Consider the following 18,274-nt stretch of genomic DNA (forward strand, 5'->3'; position numbering starts at 1 on the left):
CATAATGGTTTTGGGGTATTGAATCAAGTAACAGTGGTTATAAGCAGTCCATTCTTTTTTCTTTCTTTCTTGTAAATGGTATTTTACTGAATGGCTATACCATTTTAAAAGATTCACTTACCAGTTGAAGGACATTTGTCATACTTTCAGTTTGGTTCTATTATGAATAGAGCTGCTGTAAACAATTATATACTTCAACTAAATTTTTATTGCTACGGACATTTTTCCAAGGAGAATGGGCTAAGCATATAATATGTATAAGGTTCTTCTATATGGTTTCCAAACTAGTTATCTAATTTGATAGCCCCAAGGGAAATATACAAGATTTACAGTTGCTTTAGATGCTTGTATATATACTCCAACTCTTTCCAGCCCTAAAATCTAAATGTAAGCTTTCATGGAGCGGGGTTTCCTTTCATATTTTCTTGAGGACAAATAACTTAGATAAAGTGTCGTGTATTTGTTAGCCATTTGCAAGTCTCCTATGAATCATTCACATATTTTTGTACAATTTAATTTAGGACATTTGTTCTTGACTTGGCAGGGTTAATTGTATCTACTTGACCCAAGTCCAGAAAGAGGAAATGAGCTGTAAAGAAAGGAAGTCCACTTCACAGATAGGGACATGTGCAAAAGCAGTCATGGGCTAAGCAAGTTCACATCCCAGTGGGAAAATATGGACAAAAGCACCCAACACAGAAGGAAGGAAAGACACATCTTTGGAAACAGATGCAGGCAAATCTTTTTATTAATACCACTCAACCTTAATTAGCATAGCTTTTAATACACTTTGTGAAGTATTCCATATTATTTTTAAAAACAATCTTGGTTACTGAGATCTTTTAATATCTATCTGAATGCTTTAATTAGCTCATTAATTTTCAATAAAAAGCCTGTTGGATCTTTACATGATTTCATTGACTGTAAAGGTCAATTAATAGAAAGCTGAGGGTTTGTTTAACAATATACACCTTGAATTCAATAACACTATATCTTTCATTTCTTTTCACTCCTTTAATTTCTCTGTATCATGTTCTTTTTCTACCTCCATTTTTGCTTCTTAGTTTTTTTTAATTCATTCTTCGATAGTTTATTTTAAATACTATATTCAACTATATTATTCTAATTTAAATGAATAATTCTTGGTTTAATATATACATATATGTATTCTCAAATCTCATTAACTTTACAATTTCTAGCAGCTCTTAAAATTGTGTCCTTAGGCTTTTCTCTACATGCAGTAATATCTTCATTTCAATCTTAATTTCTAATGATGAAAGTCACAACTTCTTATGGCAAAACAATTTTATTAGAAATTGAAAGACCATAATAAGTAATCTGAAGATAGACAATAATTTTTAGAGTTAATTATAGATACTTTTATGTTCTTTTTAATTTCCATGCTTTATTGTCATGTCTAAGACCCTTCCTGAAATCTTATATAGACGTTGTTAAAGATGAATTTTTACTTTATTACTGATATTAAGGAGAACTTTTTAGTGTGTTACTACTGAGTATAACTATATCTATAGAATTTTTTAGGTACCCTTTGGCATTTTGAGGTGATTTTCTTTTTCTCCAAATTGGCAAGGATTTTTAACTGTTAATAGTACTTGTATTTCTCAGGTAAAAATCCAATTGTCATGAGATCAAATTTTGTTGCTATTTCAAGTTCTCTTATGGGCAGTTCTTTTAAGGAATTTTACTCCTTTATACAGTCTCAATGTAAGTTTTAAAATATTTTGAGTCATACTGCTACAGCTTAGCAATAGAAATCTTGTTTCATATATGTAAGGTTCAATCTATATAACACACATACACACAAACATTTTTCAGTATGATGCTGCCATCATGCAACTTGGTTATAAGTGCAAGAGAAAAATGCAGAACAAAGATGGTTATGAATTTACAAATCAATGTTTCACGTATAGGATATTTTAACACAAAAAATGGTATTTTCTAAAGAGTCTTCTATGAATATTTTAGAAATATCTTCCTTACATACTATGGACCTTTATCAAGTATCTTAAATATTATCTCATGGGCACATGATAGGCTATATAGGTAGTATTCTGGTAATTTCTAAGTCTCGCCTCTATACCAATTCATTTTAAGCTTTCTTCTTATTGAGCATTTTTCAGTTAATTCTTTTAAGGTCCCCTGTTGCTTCCCCCCAACACACACACCTACCTCATCTTTCTCTGACAAGAAATGTGCTCTTTCAAGTGCTAAAAACAAAACAAAAGAAGGATCAACAGCAACAAATATCTTTTACAATTTACATAAAGTCCAATACATAAATTCTGACCACCTTCTTTCTACTGATATTAATAATCCCACCCAGAAGATACCCAGTAGACCAGAATCAACACAAATCTTGTCTGGGTCTATTATTGCCAAGTTAACACCCTTCCCACGTTTCATTTTTGCTGTGATCTCTTTCAAAATGTGAATTTACAAATTCTTGCATAAACCAAGGAACAAGTAGCAAATAAATCTCTGAGTATAAATAATTCATTATTCTAACTTCCACTGAAAACCTGAGTGTGGAACTTACATTTAGATTTTCTGTAACTCCTGTTAAAACATTCCCAATGTTTTTGAGATATTCTCTTTCCAGAGTTAGTTAAAAAACATTCTTTCAGTGGCTTTCTAGGTTTTGATTTGAGACGTTGATCTGCTTTGACATTTGAGACTCTGCTTTCTCATATAAATTTAAGATGTGCCCATATGACTTTTTTTTTAAAGAAAACCTTAAAAATTATTTTAAAGTACTGGAGAGATAGTCCAGTGAGTTTGGTTCTTGCCTTGCATGCAGACACCCCAGATTTGATCTCCAAACTACAGACTCTCCTCTAAGTCTTGCCAGGAATGATTCCTGAGCACAGAACCAGAAGTCAGCCCTGAGCATAGACAGGTGTGCTGTGCACAAACAAAACAGAAAGATAATTTTAAAATAGATTTTTATAAGTATATATTTCAAATTTCATCTTTGTTTCTTTTAATTTCTTTTTTTGTCCCCCAATTAACAATACAGACAAGCAAAGGGCCTGTGTTGAAGTGTATATGGGGTGTATTTACTATACCTCCTCTTTCTATACAGTCAGTGTAAAGAACAGCCTGTGGTAAGAATTGGGAGGCCTTATCTTATCTTTTCTTTTTTTTTTTTGATTTTTTTTTAAATCCTTCACCTCAAAAGATATAGTGCCCAGGATACAAGAGCCACCCACCATGTGGGAGAAACTATTCACCCAATACCAATCAGATAAGGGGCTAATATCCAAAATACACAGGGTACTGACAGAACTTTACAAGAAAAAAAAACATCTAATCCCATCAAAAAATGGGGAGAAGAAATGAACAGACACTTTGACAAAGAAGAAATACAAATGGCCAAAAGGCACATGAAAAAATGCTCCTCACCACTAATCATCAGGAAGATGCAAATCAAAACAAGGATGAGATACCATCTCACACCACAGAGATTGGCACACATCACAAAGAATGAGAACAATCAGTGCTGGCAGGGATGTGGCAAGAAAGGAACTCTTATCAACTACTGGTGGGAATGCTGTCTAGTCCAACCTCTATGGAAAGCGATATGGAGATTCCTCCAAAAACTAGAAATTGAGCTCCCATTCGACCCAGCCACTCCACTCCTAGGGATATACCCTAGGAACACAAGAATACAATACAAAAATCCCTTCCTCACACCTATATTTATTGCAGCACTATTCAGAATAGCCAGGCTCTGGAAACAACCAAGATGCCCTTCAACAGATGAATGGCTAAAGAAATTGTGGTACATATACACCATGGAATATTATGCAGCTGTCAGGACAGATGAAGTCATGAAATTTTCCTATACATGGATGTACATCGAATCTATCATGCTGAGTGAAATAAGTCAGAGGGAGAGAGAGACGCATCTGTGGGTTTTAAGAAAAATAAAAGTCATTTTTGCAACAATCCTCAGAAACAATGAGAGGAGGGCTGGAACTTCCAGCTCACTTCATGAAGCTCACCACAAAGAGTGGTGAGTGCAGTTATAGAAATAACTACACTGAGAACTACCATAATCATGTGAATGAATGAGGGAATGGAAAGCCTGTTTAGAGTACTGGTTGGGGTGGGGTGGGATGGAGGAAGATTTGGGACAAAAAAATATCCTTCACCAGTGCAACATTCCCATGACCAATATCCCTAGTGTCCTTCCTCCCCACCCCAAATAGAAATCAAATTTCTATTTGATTTTTTAGATATAAAATTTATCCTAGTATATATAGTACAAATGCTATACAAATATGGTATATATAGTAAATATGTTTTGTTTTGGGACATACCTATCAGTGTTCAGGGATTACTCCTGGCTCTGTGCTTAGAAACTTCTCCTGGTAGGCTCAAGGGACCATATGGGATGCCAGATTGAGCCCAGGTTGAACTAATGCAAGGCAAACCCCCTACCCACTGTACTATCACTCTGTCTAATATGGTAAAAATTCTTGTTTTAATTTTTTTGTTTGTTTTGGGGCCACTCCTGGTGGCACTCGGGTTACTTTTGGTTCTTCACTTGAAATTCACTCCTGGAAAGCTCAGGATGCTAGGGAATGAACCTAGGTCTGTCCCTGCTCTGCCACATGCAAGGCAAATGCCCTACCGCTGTGCTATCACTCAGGGCACTCTTATTTATCATTTTAACATCTACTTTTTCTTTTATGAATATAATATTAAAATCTATATTTCTCTAAGAACATTATATCCTCCCATTCTCCCTTCCTGTGAAGCCCATTCTAAAATTCTTTACTTTTTCACATTTCATCAGATTTTTATTCTACTTCATAAAGTATCCTATTATAATAAATTTTAACAAATGACCTGATTCCTTATTGATAGAAAAGTCCTCATCTTTTCTTTCTTTCATTTTTATTTATTTATTTATTTATTTATTTATTTATTTATTTATTTAGGAGCTTGGGCCACACCCAACAGCACTCAGGGGTTACTCCTGACTAGGAGTAACCCCTGAGCATCACTGGGTGTGCCCCCCCCAAAAGAAGAAAAAGAAAAAGAAAATGCTCCTGGCAGGCTTGGGGATCATATGGGATACCAGGGACTGAACCTGGGTCAGCTGAGTGCAAGCCAAATGCCCTACCTGCTGTGCTACCACTCCAGAACCAGAAGCCCTCATTTTTTCATGGGCATCATTTCCTGATGTGAAGAATCCAGCTTTTAGAGCTGAAAGAAACCATGATTGCCCCTGTCGGCAGATGAAGGGCTAGCAGGTAATGTGAGCAACCTGGCCAAATTCAAAACTGGGATTTTCACAGACTTTTTTTTAAATGCTGCTTAGACAGTGCAAATACCACATAGAGGAACATATTTCAGGTGGCCTAGTAGTCTTGGCTGAAAAAACATGGCTGTGCAAACATAAAACTCAAGCTGTCAATTGAATTCACTGGAAATATGTCATCCTGAGCAGGAGGATTTGCTCCTCATTAGTGGAGGACATGAAACAGTTGAAGTGGACATTCCATACCGTTTTCTGCTCACTTCTTTTATCTATTCACTTTCAGATTCACTCCTGCAATATCCCTTTTCCAAATTAGAAAATGTTTGGGTTGAGTGAGGATCAGAGCTAGACATACATAGAACAAGTTATCCCAGGGGTAGAAGCTGGATTTAGAGGTTTCTTTGGTTGGTTTGTTTTGGGGCTACATCCAGCACTCCCCAAATCTCTAGGCTATGCATGCAGGGATCATTCCTGGTGATACTCCTGAATAAATGAGGTGATGGGGATAGAACCTTGGTGGGCCACATGCAAGGCAAATGCCCTATAATCACTGTTGCTTGAGCACCATGGATCAGGAAGTTTATGAGTTTATTGGTTTTGATCTTGTGATCCCTTTCTAGCTCCCCATATACCTTCAATAATTTAGTCCAGCTGAAGTTTAATGGATTTAAATTATATTTTTAATAAGTAGACTGGAAGAATGTATTTCAGGAGAATTATCATGCACATCACACATAAAATTGTACATCTTCTGGGGGCATGCCCCTACACCCTGAAAAAGAAATGAATCTTCACATTTTAACTCAAATATATTTAAGTAATATAAATTGAGGATATGGCCCAAAATTATTGCTGGTACATTTTTCATTGCCTGCCTTAAAAAAAAAAACATATGTATCTCACACATTTCAAGTGTTAAGTTGCTCTAAGTAGCTTTTTGGACTGCAGAGTTCTAGGGATATTTTGTCACTAGCCCCATTGTCTCTTAAATACATCTGATTTCATTATTATTAAAAGTTCCCCTGAGTAAGGACAGAAGCTCTTTGCTAGGGTTGCTGGCAAGATTGATGTTTGATGGTTCTCATAATATTGAAGGTCTAATCCCAGCTTGCTGGACCATCTCTCCAAATCGATTGGCTGTGACCAGATGTCTGAAAGACAGCTCCCTCTAGTGGCTTAACATTCTCTCTCTCTCTCTCTCTCTCTCTCTCTCTCTCTCTCTCTCTCTCTCTCTCTCTCTCTCTCTCTCTCACACACACACACACACACACATACACTCTCTCTCACACACACACACTCTCTATCACTCTCTTTCTCTCTGTCACTCTCTCTCCTCCCTCTCTCTCTCCTCTCTCTCATCTCTCTCCTCTCTGTCTCTGTCTCTCCTTTTACCTCTCTCCTCTTCTCCTCTCCTCTCCTTTTTTTTTTTTTTACCTTAAGCCTCTTAATACCACTCTAGCAGTTCTCCCCCTTCCACTAAGGATTTCCCATATGCTGAACATGTAACAGCTCATTTCCAAAGAGCTTCATGGCTTTCAATTGGGGGAAATGCAATCACTACATTTAGCGGCCATTTTGCATGGCTCTAGATGTATTCAGGGTCAGAAAATCCAGCAGACAGCTAGCTCCTGGGTGGGGGCTTGAAAAGCAGGGAAGAAAACTGGGTTGAAATGCAGCGAGCTTCTTTGGAAGTATCCCCCAGAACTGTACTCTTGATTGTGCCATTGACATTAATCACCAAGGTACAGTTGATAGGCTCCTTTGACTGTTCCAATCCGGATGGGTTGGGGGTTTCTGGTTTCCGGGCTGTTTGAAGTTGTACGGTTGGAGCAATTTCTACCAATGCCCAACACCACGCTGACAATTGTGTTTCTAAAGGGCTGCATCGAGCACCCTGCATTCGACCACTTTCAAGCCCAAACTCCCCTTCTTCGCCACTGAGTACTGGTATCGATTTCTGCCAAAGGCTCTAAGCCTGCGTGTGTTCCGGCGACTGACACTCCTCCAAGTCATTTGTGCGCGGGGGTCAGAGGGCTCAGGAGGCACCCCCTGATTGACAGCCTTTTATAAATCTTTTATTTGCTTCTGCCACTGCTCTGTGCAATCTCAGGTTTCTTTCTGGCGACTTCGTGAATAGGACTAACGACATCCCCGCACAGCAGATGGGACTTTTGCCATCACTCAAGCAGTTCCTCCTGTCTCTGCACTGGCTAGTGGCGGGGGTCAAGAGCAGATCATAAATTATTCTGCACCCTCCAAGGGAAGCCTTGTGTGGTTCGAGCACAGGCTCATTTCCCAAATTTTCAGGGACTTGGGCAGGTCTTGAATTTTAATGGCGTTTATGTGTCATGCTCTGTGGGCAGGGGGAGATGCCAATTTGTAAAGCCCCTCATGCTGCTTCCTCAGAGGAGGAGATAATGTATCATCAAAGTGACCAACTTAGCCTTAATGGTTATGAAGATTGAATGAAGCCACATCAGACCGTGACAATAAACTGGTGAATTGAAATGTCCTGCATAAGCACTGTTCACCTAATCCGGAGCACTGTTGATACAATCTAGTGGTTCTGCATAAACACAGCTTTCTTGACTAGTTTCCAAAAGAGAAATTATAGGGAAAATCCCAGTGAAAGCTGGACTACACATAATTTTCCCTTGGTCTTTGGTTCATTGCCCTTCAGTGCAAATTTACAAAATAAATTATATCTATAAATGCTACAAAGATCAGAGAGGTAAGGTACTAGACATATACACAGTCCATCCTGGTTCAATCCCTGGTAGACCCATGGCTTCTAGAGTACCACTAGGAGTAATATATGAATACATCCAGGTCCCCCCCCCCAAAAAAAAATAGGTTGACAAAGCATCTGAGATTAGTGGTTGACCTACCTCAGTATCTGTAAATTATCAGCTTTGCCTATTGGCTAAAAAAGTTGCTACAAAGAGTAATGATGTAGATCAGTTGTTCTGACTTTATTTGTTCATCTCCTCTCCCATGCCTGAGTTCTGTATTAAATATACAGAGGAAGTGAAATTTTGGTAATTGCAAGTATTGTCAATTTGTGGAAGGTGGACACCTGTGTAATTTAAGAACAGAAGGTCTTCAACTCCATGCACACCTGGATCCATTCAAGCGTTTTGGTAAACAGATGTAATAAAGGATACCCTCTTGTGTGTCTCCAACCTGTGAAGTTTACTTTGGATACAACTTATCAATGCACCTTGATGATAATTTCATCATGTACTCCTTCCCACTTCCTCTTGCCCTCCACCCCCCAGTGGAGACTCATACCTAATGTGCTCCTACTAGGAGAAAAGTGCCTGCCATAAAGATAGGCTGGGAGAGATACAAAATGGAAACTGAGGATGTTGGTGGAGGTAAGTGGGTATTGGTGAAGCGATTGGTGTTGAAACATTACATTCCTATAACTTAGTAATGAATGACTTTGTAACTGTCAATCTTGATGATTAGAAATTCAAAAAGTTTTTGTAATACTCCCTTTACTGCCCAGGACACTTTCTTTCAGTCCCCCACCATACTATTATTTTAGTTTCTTTGCTTTTCCCTCAGAGGGCTGGACAAGATGAACCCAACCTTGTAGATATTAATTTTTAGTGTTATGATTCTAATTGTGCAAAGACAATTGGTCCTCTTTAAGACCATTTCAAATATGATAATGTTCATCCATGTTCAATAATATGCAGTAAGTTAAAGAGATGTCATATGTTTTGTGAATGAAAGCCCATAAAAGTACTTTTGTACTTCTCCACCCACTGGACTGTGCCACCAACATCCTACTAATGGCCCATTTCATTGTCCTCTTTTTCATCCTCCTTTTAATGGCAATACAACAGCAACAGCAGGTGGAGCCAATTATTCGTCCGCTCTTCCTTCTTTATAATTTTCTCACTTAACCTCACCTTTCTTTGGAGAGTATGAAAACTTGGACAACTGAGCTCTCTCTTGACTTCTTGAGCATATATTCATAACATTACCATATAAGCATTTTATATATAACACATATGATGTATATGATAAGCATATTATATAAAATATAGAGTAGTATATAAGGACTCAATTTGGAGGAGTACCCAAAATCATAGATTTCATCATAGCTTGAGATCAGCAGTTTCAAACTATACATTTAGTACATAATCTTCTTCACTGTGTTAATGGTTTCTGAACTGTGTTTATCTGTCGAAACTTAATTTTGTTTATCTGATAAATAAAAATCATATCCTAATTAATTTGTTTTAACCAAGTCAAAAGTATTGCTCCACTGGTGCTATCATTTGAATGGTCATTACTCTTGTCATTCCTGCTATTTTAGAAAGAATGTATTTGATTATCCAGCACCAGACTTTTGTTTGTTCCCAGTGGTGAAAAGTCAGAATCAACAATTTACACATACACAGATCCACATGCATACACACATGAACCCATGTATGCTTATACCCTAACCTCTGGGATTTTACACCTGAATGTCCTTTCCCATCAGAGACACATTTTGATATTAGAGTTAGTTAAGAAAAGTCTGTCTCTATGTCACCTGAGCCAGAAAAGTTGTTGAGTTTGGGAGTCCTATCTGATCCAAGGTCTTATTTGGACCCTGTGTATTACTGCCATGCTATGGCCTATAATTTGTAGTATAATTTAATATAAACAACCCAGCTGGGCCTGGATATAATGGCAAAATCATTTCTAAATCAGTAACCAGTGCATAGAAAAGCCTTTCAGGACTCTCATTTATCTTTTAGCTAATATATTTGATCAGTCGATATTTGCAAAGAATTCTGGTCAGGGTCAAATTCCTTCAGGAATCCCTGGGGAAGAGGAATAAATTACAAGTCCATGGTTACCCTTTCACATAATAGCTGAGAGGCCATTATGGGGAAAGAATCTCCCTGAAATCTAATTCCTGCCACAGCCAGGTCAATTTTGGAAGACTAGACTGCCAGCAGCCAGCTTTCTAATGCTGCCCATATAGATAAAAGCTTGTAGTTTTGAGTAAGCTCCAGATTGCACTTGCTCCCTAGATAGAAACAGATGTTATTTTGTGTGAAAACAGCCACTTTCCTTGGACAAAGCTTCCAGAAGCTTCTGTGAGTAGAGAAATGTAATCGTTCTTCCTCTCGTCAGTGCTATGAGTGTTTCTAAGACAGCGCCCCCCACAACTGAGCCCTGCCTCCAGTTACAAACTGTCTAATCATGTCTCTAGAAATTTCTTCTTAACCAATAAAGAGACTATGGCAAAGGTGAAGGGTTTTCCCTTTTGTGTCCAGTTTATGTAATCATGTTGTTTGTGTCTGAGTAGCTCGTTTTTCTCTTGTTGACTTTGATGAAGCCAGTTTCCAACTGGGGGAAGCCTGCATGGCAAGACAACTCACTAAAAGCCAGCTAAAAAGTGACCTTGATAACCCAAAGCTACTGAGACCTGCCAATGACCACAGATGTGAGCCTAAAATAACCTTTCCCAGTAGGGATTTCAGATGGAACCACAACCGTAGTGGACAACTGGCTCCGGAGTCATCCTCTAAGAGAAAAGTTAGCTGAGCTCTTTGCCCAGTTTCCTAATGCACACAAACTAAAAAACAAAGGTGTGATCATCGAACCATTACATTTGTGAGGGAGCAATGAGTTATGTAAACACCATCCTGATTCAAAGTTTAAAGGCAGTGTTTTTAACCTTCTCCTTTCGTTATTACTTTCCATTAAACTTTAAAGAGGAAATCAGACATGGAACTGATCATGACTTGAGATAAGTAGCATGAAAAATTGTGTGAAAAGTAGAATTGCTTCCTGGGGGAAGGAGGAAGTAGTCAAAAGGAAACAGAAGATACTGCAAGTAGAAAGAGGCAAGATTATGATAAAAATTTTCTCCGAAGGATTAGATCATTTAATCAGACTATAAAATTAAACTTCCACCTGGAACTAATGCTATCATGCAGAGGGAGAGGTATTTACCCTCCTTGTGGCTCATTTGGGTTCAATCCCCAACATCCTACATGAACCCCTGAACACTGCCAGAAGCAATTCCTGACTATGGAGCCAGGCATAATCCCTGAGCACTACTGGGCATGGCCCATAAAGAACAATAAATGCATAAATAAAATAAAACTTCCATATTTGTAGTGAACTCAGTATAGCACGTTCTTTTCTGGATGCTTAGGGAAGAAAGGTGTGTGGTAGAAAGGTGTGTGGGAAAATTTGAGGGAAATAGCCTTGGGAATAAGTATAGTTTCATCTGAATCCTAACAGATTGGAAGCGTTTGAAGTTTATCATTAAAAACATTGATTCTATGGACTTGGCAATTGAAAAACACCAGATGTTGCATTGTGAGCAGGAGGTAATCAATTCAGTCTAGGAAAAAAAAAGAAAAATAAAGAAAAGTAAAAAGAAAAAGTCCATTTGTTCCAGGGAGTTAGCAAATAAACATCCCTAAAGTGAATACAAAAAAATAAATAAATAAATAAATTCAAGAGACAAAGGTATTTGGGGAAAATATAACTATATTTTGGTACAGTAGATATCTCAACATTTTATCTTTTGATTGAATTTATAAGGTATTATATAACGTAAACATTCCCCTAGATTACAGTGGTCCTCAAACTATGGCCTGTGGGCCACATATTGTATTTGTATCTGTTTTGTTTCTTCATTGCAAAATAAGACATATGCAGTGTGCATAAGAATTCGTTCATAAGTTTTGTTTTTACTATAGTCAGACCCTCCAATAGTCTGAGGGACAGTGAACTGACCCCCTGTTTAAAAAGTTTGAGGACCCCTGCACCTAGAAAATAAACAAATCTCTCAAAACAAAGCATCAATATTTCAGTTTATTGCCTTCACTATTAGATATATAAAAATAAAGAGAAATAAGTCACTCAATTTACCTCCTCATAATAGATTATTTCTACAAACTTTGATAAACATTCTATAGCTTTTAAATGAAAGATATGAAAATCTGTCACTCACCTTATTATATGTGAATTATATTATATGTGAATATTATAACTGTTTTTCTGGATTCTTTTGATAGTGTCAATGACCTCAGAACTGCCATCTTACTTCTTCACTGCTTCCACTATCCTGATGGGCATTTCCAAATAAATTTCAAGAGATGAAAAGAATCTAGGTCAATTTACATCAAGTATAATAGGAAAATAACACCTTTGAACATTTTAATTTCAGCTGTAAAAGAGATGGAACTCTTTGGAACTAAGGATGTAAGGGTAACCTAGCAACTCTCCCTTTGTTGAGGAAGCCATGTCATATCAGTTCTGTTTGGTGTCACAAGACTGTTCTCTAAGATATTTATTGAGAGGGAACATGAAAAGGAGATCATTGCTAGGAGGACAGAGAAGCCCTAACCAAATAATAAACATGCCATCGAGAAGTCTTATTGTCATCGAATAGCACCATCATGGAAACATCTAGAAAGTTCCACAGGCCCTGTGAAATCTGCTGAGTCTTGGGATGCCTATTCGAGCATACTCAGGCAGTGATGGTAGGAACCTGACAGGCTGCCTCTTTGCCCCTGTGCTGCCAATCCACATGGCTGCAGGAAGTAGCCAAACATGAAAAATGGTTATAAGTTCTCATTCATCTCCAGCTCTTCATGGACAGAACTGGATAGAAATGAGGTTCTAGTGTCATTTATGAGATGGCCTCTCTTTTGACTAGCCCCCTTGAAAAAAAAATCTGTCTTCTTTCTGCTGTTTAGGCACATGCTTCAGACCCATGTACCATGGCAGCAGTTGAACCATGATGATTTGCCAGGATATGGTCCTCATTCAGTTGCCAAAGGTTTCCAAAATGTTGCTTTAAACATTTGTGTTCATCTGTGACAAATGAATTCACTGCAGGAAAAAAGAACATTTTACAACACAGGTTTCTTTCTAAAAATTGAATCTGTCTCTTTTAGTGCATTTTGGGGTGATAATTTGTTCAAATAATCTTTATAGTATTACAAGATAGTGGGAGCCAATGCAGGGCACACACATGTGTGTAGTAAAGATCCTAACCGCTCTATAAGTCTTACCTAGAAATTTGATTTACGCCCTGCCTATGGCTTTTGTATCTATTTACTTGTTGCTGGCAGGTAGTCTCTCCATACAAAGGGTAATAGTCCACTTTCAGTGAGTAATTCCCAGGGAATATAACTTGATTCATTAAAACTTGCCAAAGGCTTGACCTGTGCTCAATATCTGGCACCACATATGATCCCTGGAGTCCTGCCAGAAATGATCCCTGAGCATAGGGCCAGGAGTAAGCCTTGAGCAACTCTGCATATGCTAAATTAATAAAATCAATTTTATTTATTTTGAGCCCCCAAGCAAACAATGAAATAAAATAAAATTTAAAAATAACACTTGCCGAAGATCCTATGTGAATTAAAATATATCAACATGTAGGACATGCTTTAGTTTGTCGATGCCCCTTGGTGTTCTAACTCAGAGGAGAGATGAACCAAAAACCTGGTGTTCCCACACCATCGCAATCACCTTTTCCATCATTGTGAATGCTGTGCTGATGTGTTTATATCAAGATAAAGCCTGCATGGCTGGTGTGAAGACTGCTTTTTAAGATTAGTGAGTATAAATTGAGTGGAGTCTTTGGAATGTTAGTGAGAAAAGTGTTTCAGCAAAATGGGAATAATTGTGTTTGAGTCTGGAAGTAGATAACATTTTCAACACTGCCAGGCAAGGGTATGAAGAGAACAACGCCCTCCTAACCTTAACTGATAGAGAAACTAAATAAACTCTGATTTTTCCTGCATATATTTTGATTTTTTTTTTTGGTTTTATGATGCCGTCTAGTTTTTGAAAGTTACTATAAATTTATTTTTTGGAAGAATATATTCTGAAAAGTCAACTTTTTGAGTTACTTGGAAAATATACATGGACTAAGTCTGGATTGTGTTCAATGATTTTAAAATATCTATATTGAAATATATTTTGAATATCTGCAGCTATGGGCAGTTCCATAGACTTACTATGTTCTCAAAAGAGATCCAAACCAAGTTGTAAAATATTATGAGTACATTAGTCACTCAGCTGAAAGTTGATCATCTCAGGAAGTGAGGGTGAGCCAAGTCCCTACCTTACCAAGTCCATGCCTGCTGCATCTACCACCTACAATGGCTCTGCTTTTTCATTTCTCTAATACTCTCTACAGACATCAATCTGACCAAAACCCCAGTAATATCAGTATTTGGGCTGACATCAGCATTGAGTCAGTGCACCCGCCTGATTGAGTGTAGGTGTCCTCCCCTACTTTTTTGTACCTCTAGAAGCCCTAACAACCAAAAACATGTCCCGCAAAGCTGCAGTATCAGCAATAATGATTGGAATTCCTAGACTGCATGACAGCTCTATTTTTTAATACTGTCATCCTCATAAGAATATACCAATTTAGACACCAATGTGTATCTGAAACAACCTAAAGTTCATGACCAAAGTAACAGAATGGGCAGCTAGCAACAAGTGCTTACTAAACCTCTGACAATGTCTTAATGATCTCATTGACGATACAATAATTTTCACAAATTAGCTTGTTGCTTTACTTTTTATTTGTCTTTCTTCATTATTTTTCTCTCTTTTCATTTTTAATTTCTCTCCCACTTAACTGGAAACAAACACATTATGATCAACTATAAACATTGTGACACATGCTCTTTTTTGCGGGGGATAGGTCACTTTCAGCAGTGCTCAGGGGTTACTTCTGGCTCTGCACTCTGAAATCGCTGCTGGCAGGCATGGGGGACCATATGGCATGCTGGAATTTGAACCACAGTCTATCCTGGATTGGCTGCATGCAAGGCAAATGCTCTATCGCTGTGCTATCTCTCCGGCCCCTGATACATGCTCTTCAAATAAAGTTAAGAAAGTAAATAAAATTAAAAAAATATTTTAAATATATATTTAAAACAAATTAAGTATATAAAATAAGTTATTCTAGTGTAAATATATACTAGCCATATTTAAAATAACATCAACAAGTATTGATGACACCTTTAAGCATTAGACATGACTGTTAAGGTTACGAGGCAAAATTATAGAGTCAGCAACAAAAAGTTATTTTTATGTAAAATAAGGAAGATGTATCATTTCATTAACAAAATAACTGGTAAAATCTCAGATAGAGAAAAATAAATGGGATATTTACACATGTTTCTTCTTCTTCTGCACCTGTGTTTTTCTGTATTCACTCTGAATACACCAAGGATAAATATTATTGGAGATAATTACTTGCCTTGGGAAATATTATGGATTTTTTTTTTACCCCCATCAAACACAAACATTAGCCCTGTTCTATTGCATCAAATAACTGCTAGATTCAGTCTTGTGAAGCGACATCACAGTCCTCAACAAGTTTAGGATTCAGGACACGAACTCAAATTAAGCATTTAGATGCCAGAAAGAGATGCCTCGCGGGATCAGAGAGTCTAGAAGGTCAATTGGCCTCCACATACTCATGAAAAGGAAAGCATGTGCTAAAAAAAAAAAAAATCATTTCTCCACAGCAAGGGAAAAGTAGATCAGATTTTAAGACAAATATTTTTCTCCCTGGTAAATGTATCTCTTATAATTATGGTGGTTTCTATGACAACTTCCATCACCCTTCTGAGCAGGATATTTCTTAAATGCAAATTTGTAAAACTAAGACTGTTGCGTTTTCTTATGAAAGACACCAATGATGGTGAGCTTTATAATACAAAAGTACATTATATTAACAACATAATATTGCAGATTCTCTTTGTACTCTCAACAAAGTTCACATATGAATGGTCTGAGTGATGGTTGGCCTTTCCTGAAATGGAAGGCCTTGGTAGCTACTTGATTTGAGATATTTTGCATGCTCTGTATAGATGTGTAATTTGTATAGTGTCATTAATAGCAAAATACAGTGATAGCATATTAGATATGTGATATTAGATATTAGATAGTGATAGCATATTAGATAGCATATATACTTTCCCTTTCAGGGGCATGAGGTTTTAAAGGCTACTGAAAAATCAATAAAGTGAAGTATATAAAATATTTTAGATATTAATTTTTCTACCTTTGATGAAAATGTAGATTTTGTCAATATTTAAAGAGTCAAAACCATAGGAATGATCACTAGTGAATTCAGCTACATTAAAAACTGATTTTTTTCTTTATCACAAATGATCTTAGAATAGCATATTTTTATAATTAGGTAGAATCATATATTTTTTATGTCAAGCCACAGAAAGCCTTATCCTTTGCTTCCGGGAGTACTGCATTCATTAAATTATTTTGGAAAAGAATCTAATGCTGAGAGGAGAGAAAAATTATTTAGATTACACTTAAAGAAATACAGTTGAAAGATACAAAACTAAGATTTATTTTAATCACTAGCTTTGTAAAATGGCTCTGATTTTGTAGCCATCTGAAGGTCGACATAATCACTTGAATTGTCCTTTATGACAGGATTACAGAAAAATATCCTGTGATACTGGGGCCTAGTAAATATTTTAGTCTTTGAGTTCTTAGGATTTATGTAACAGAGGAAAAACTAGAAAAAGAGAAAATGAGATAGACATCCACCATTCTCATGAAAAATCATAACACGATGCTTCTATATTGTCAAAAGGAGCATCTTAGCCAATATAGACTGTTTTCTGGAGATCATTTGATTCAATAGAACTGGTTACTTGATATCTAGCAACTCATTCCATCTCCCTCCAAAGCCAGGAACTAGATCTTAGGAGTAACTGAGGGGATATTTTGATAACACATCTCCTTTCTCCTGTCACAGGCCAATGCCCACCATACCAGGTTGAAGTCTGGAGTTCTCGCCCATCATATATTGTCCTAGCCCCTGAAGAAGCTCATAATTTAATGATCATTTTAGCAAGTATATATAAACAGGAACCAGATATCTAAATTAAAATGGTGGAGATTCTCCACCTGCCATTCCTGCAATGCTTGGGTCCTTCGTAGCATGCTGGACCATTACAACATAGTGAAGCTTATCAGATGTTGTCAGGCTCCATTTCAGTCTTCTCTGAGGAAAGTGTAAGGAATTCTGGCCATCCTGAAGAAGAGAGGTTCGATATGTGGAAATCCTTTTCTACCAAACACCCCCAATTCCTATCCAAAGGCAACTCTGTAGGCGATTGTAAGTGTGAACAATCTTGTGACTCCCATTCAAACACAAGCAAATGATTATCATGTTAAGTCCTGGTGTTCTGTGGGTGGTAGGTTAGGTAGCACTAACTTCCAATGAGAATATTTAGCGTTTTCTCCTATCCATTCAGCATTTTAAGCATTTCCAGAAGTCTCTTCTTGGCACACTTCTTGTTTTTGTTCATCTAATTAGCACTCTGTTAAATTATATGCCAAGAGTGTCTTTACTTCAGGCTACATTTCTTATGTAGGTGTGTGTTTTCTGCAGGGCTGTCAGCTCAATGATGCTCTGAGCCTCTAAATTCCTTTAAGACTGCTGCACACATAATTTCCTCGCATGCTTTGATTATATCCCCTTTGCTGTCTGTCCCTGAACTATTTATAGTAAAAAATTGATGTCGTGAAGGAAGTCAAAAAAAAAAGGGCCCACAAATAATATCAAAGCAGAATATGTATTTATCTCTCTCCTTGTCATATTAGCCATTAATAACACAATCTGTTGATTCTCTCCTAAGATCCATTTCTTCAAAATATACTACCCTCTTCCCAGTGTAAGACTAAAATATTAGCTTCAATTTGCATTTTTCTTGATTACCAGTGAGGTTCAACATTTTCTTTCCACGTCTTTATTGCTTTTCAGGTGAATTGCTCATCCATATTTGGTGCATTATTGATTTTTAGGATTTCTTTCTCCTGGCTGCTTGAATAAGCTATAAAGACACTCCTCGTCTGTGTCTTGTGGTTTGAATCTGTTTATGATTTACGTTTATTGCACAGATGTAGCAGGATTTCCTTTGGATTGTGCTGCTTTGTTTAAGGAAATCGTCT

General features: G+C 37.1%; 1 non-coding gene across 1 annotated transcript; it reads right to left on the minus strand.

Moving 5' to 3' along the window:
* Positions 1 to 3,012: 3,012 nt before the first annotated feature.
* LOC126028785 (small nucleolar RNA SNORA51) lies at positions 3,013 to 3,142 on the minus strand. The gene has a single exon (XR_007502497.1). It is a non-coding gene; the product is annotated as a small nucleolar RNA SNORA51 (small nucleolar RNA).
* Positions 3,143 to 18,274: the final 15,132 nt, after the last annotated feature.

The sequence above is a fragment of the Suncus etruscus genome, chromosome 14 (genome assembly GCF_024139225.1).
Source record: "Suncus etruscus isolate mSunEtr1 chromosome 14, mSunEtr1.pri.cur, whole genome shotgun sequence".
NCBI classification, from domain to species: Eukaryota; Metazoa; Chordata; class Mammalia; order Eulipotyphla; family Soricidae; genus Suncus; species Suncus etruscus.